Here is a 3,520-nt window from a genome sequence, read left to right on the forward strand (position 1 = left end):
CCCTCTCTCTCTCTCTCACTTTCCCTCTCTCTCTCTCTCACTCTGTCCTTCTCTGGTCAAATTAAAATAAATAAATAAGTAAAGGTAAATAAAATCGTTAAAAAAAGAAGAGGAAGAAGAAAGATACACTTAAACACACACACACGCAGCCCCTGGCACAGTGCTGGATCCTACATATCCGACTGAGCAGTTCTGAGTCTCGGACCCAGTGGCTCTGGAAACACTGCCCACGTGTATACATGCCAAAATCTCAAAGGGAGAGACAGATGGGAGAGGAGGGATTAGAACATGACCATTCCCCATTCCCCCTCGGGAAGATGGTGCTTTCTCACTTTCCCTCTCCCTCTCTCTCAGTCTCTGACCAGAGCAAGCACCTTCTGGAAAAATATTTTTTAAAAAAACTTTAATAGGGACCAGCAGTTAGCATAATGGCTATGTCGCTGAACTCCCATGTAGTCGACCATGGTTCAAGTCCTGGACCCAGTGGCTTAAACTCACACCAGGCGCATGTGCGTGTGTACCCAAGATCCCGAGAGGAGAATGAGGAGAAGGGATTGCGGTGTGGCCATCCCCCCGGGGGGGTGATTTCACACTTTCTGTCTCTCTGTCTCTCTCTCTGTCTTTCTGGCGAGCACACGTGCCCTATAGCAAAAACCTCTTTAAAAAAAAAAAAACAACTTTAATATACCTATGATATCGTCCCTTCTAGGTAACAGAAAGCACTTGATTGTAGCTTTATAAGAAAATCTGAAACTGTCATCATTCCTCCATGTGGGCCAGCTGGGGGCATGGTTAAGGCACTGAATCCTGTATGGCCAGCTACACAGTCAAGTCCCAGACCCCGGTGATTTGAAAGACACACTGGGCATGAGTGTGTCCACGTCCGAAATCCGGAGAGAAGGATCGAGAAGAAGGGTCTGTGGTGTGGCCACACTCCTCGGGGAGTGACTTCTCAATCTCCTTTGCTCTGCCTCTCTCCAACAAGCATGTGTGCCTTACAGCAAAAACACTAAAGACAAAAACAGATACGCATTTGTTTTGTTTCAATGCCAAATCATAACGTAATCTTTTCTAAAGAATTGTTTTATTTATTTAAATTTGACCAGAGAGGGACAGAGTGAGAGCAAGGGGTGGGGGAAAGCGAGAAAGCGGGCTGCCAGGTCCAGGACTCGAACCACAGTCAGCCATGTGGGAGTCCAGTGCCCTTAACCACCACTCCACCTGCTGGCCCCTCTTTGTTTTGTTTTTTTTTTTAATTAAAAGACATTATAGGATTGGCTCCATGGCATAGTGGTGACATGCTGCTCAAGAGAAGCCAGAGCCCACATCCTAAGCCTTAGTAAACACTGTACATTGTTCATTTTACAGAAACAGACAAATTAAACTCACTAGGATCCTGCTGTATGACTAACGGCATCTCTTCACAGACAGCAGATTTAGGATTAAATTTCACGTTCACCACATCACCATATACTGGGTTGTCGGAAGAGTCATAACGCGGTTTTGCATAGAAAAATACACATGACTTTTCTGACAACCTGATATAAAGGACACACCCAACAGGGGACAAGACAAAACCTGTGCTCCTGTCACAACCACGTCAAGTAACTGCAAGAGCCAACAGGTTTACATTTCCTTAGCTAAATTCACATTGTTTTCACAAAACAAAAACCACTCTCTTTTCTTGCCCAGAAGCATCGAAGACAAGCACACACAAATCTCCAGAAGGAAGGAGAGCTCCAGCTTTCTGACCGCAGCTATTCAGTGGTTTTGGTGCAATACAATTTCACTTCTCAGCCCTGAGATTTTCTTAAAGCAAATATAATAAACTCACCTCACGATATGTAATAAATGGGATCATTCGGACAACGAAACATTCACCTATCAAGTTTTTGTGACAAACAATAATTGGCCTAATCCTGCTGCAATTTAGCTTAAACTCTCCCTGATTACACCAGCTGGTGGCATGATGGTTAGGGCAGCTATATTCCACATGGCTGACTGCACAGTTTGAGTCCCAGACCTGGAGGCCTGAAAGACATGCCAAGCACATGTGCCATGTACGCCCAAGGTCCTAAGAGGAGGATGGGGGAGAAGGGATTGCAGTGTGGCCATCCCCTCCTAGGGAGTGATTTCTCACTGTCTCCTTTTTCTTTCTCCCTTTTTCTCTCCTTCTTGTTCTCCTAGATGAGTGCACATGCCCTATAGCAAACCAAAAACAAAACAAGAAAACTCTCTCTGATCAAGTAAGATAGAATACTACTTTCTTTCTTTCTTTCTTTTTTAAAAAAACTTTTCTGCTATAGTGTGAATGTGCTTACTGAAGACAGAGACAGAGTAGGAAAACATCCCCCAGGGGATGCCCATGCCACAATCCCTCCTCCACCCTCTTCCCAGGATTTTGGGTACACACAAGCACATGCCCGGTGTGATTTTTTCAGTCGCAGAGTCAGGGGCTCAAACTGTGATCAGTCATGTGGGAATCCAGCACCTTAACCACCATGCCATCTGCTGGCCCCACCAATATAGGTATATTTGACAGCCTCACCAAACCATGACCTTCCTGCCCCAGCCTCCCAGTTAACTAGGATGACAGATGCAAGCCACTGTGCCCAATGGCAGGCACAAGGCCCCAGTCACTGTGCAGTGACCTATTCCCAACTGCACAGGGAGGACTATGTAGTGGATGAATCTAACACATGTGAACAAGTGGTTCAAAGAAGGATGAGACTGGGACCAACAGGTGGTGTGGTGGTTAAGGCACTGGACACTCCCACATAGCTGACCATGGTTCGAGTCCTGGGCCTGGTGGCTTGCTTTCTTACTTTCCCTCTCACACTCTTTACCTCTCTCTGTGTCTCTTTGGTCAATTTAAAAAATAATAATAATAATAAGTGAATGAATAAAAAAAAAATAGAATTAAATAAATAATTTTTTTTAAAAAGTAGGATGAGTCTAAGGAAAGAAAGATTAACTATGAGTTAAAGGGCTACTTAATAAATTGATTGTGGTGAAGAGAGCAGAATGCTGGTAGAGAAAAAGGAAATATAGGATATCAAAGAATGAAAGGAAAAGCCTCATCAAATATTTGCAGACAGATAGCTAAAGGAATGCTATTGCCAAAGACATGAAAGAAAACTAGGAAGAAAACCAAAAAATATACTGCATCACATTAACAGAATGAAAGAGAAAAAACAACAAAAATGATCATCTTGATTAATACAGAAAACATTCGACAAAATCTAATACCTATTCATAAGAACCAGAAAACTAGGAATAGAAGGGAATTTCCTTAACACAATAAAGGGCCCTTATGAAGAAAAAGTCCACAGCTAACATTGTATTCAAAGGCGAAAGACTGTCAAACCTTTCCCCCTAAAATCAGGGACAAGACAGAGTCCTACTTTCATGACTGCTTATACTAGAAGACCTAGTTAGAGCAATTCAGTAAGAAAAAGAAATAAAAGATATCCAAATTGGAAAGGAAAAAGTAAAACTATTCACAGATGGCATGACCCTA

The sequence above is a fragment of the Tupaia chinensis genome, unplaced genomic scaffold (genome assembly GCF_000334495.1).
Source record: "Tupaia chinensis unplaced genomic scaffold, TupChi_1.0 Scaffold000311_2, whole genome shotgun sequence".
In the NCBI taxonomy this organism is placed as follows: Eukaryota; Metazoa; Chordata; class Mammalia; order Scandentia; family Tupaiidae; genus Tupaia; species Tupaia belangeri.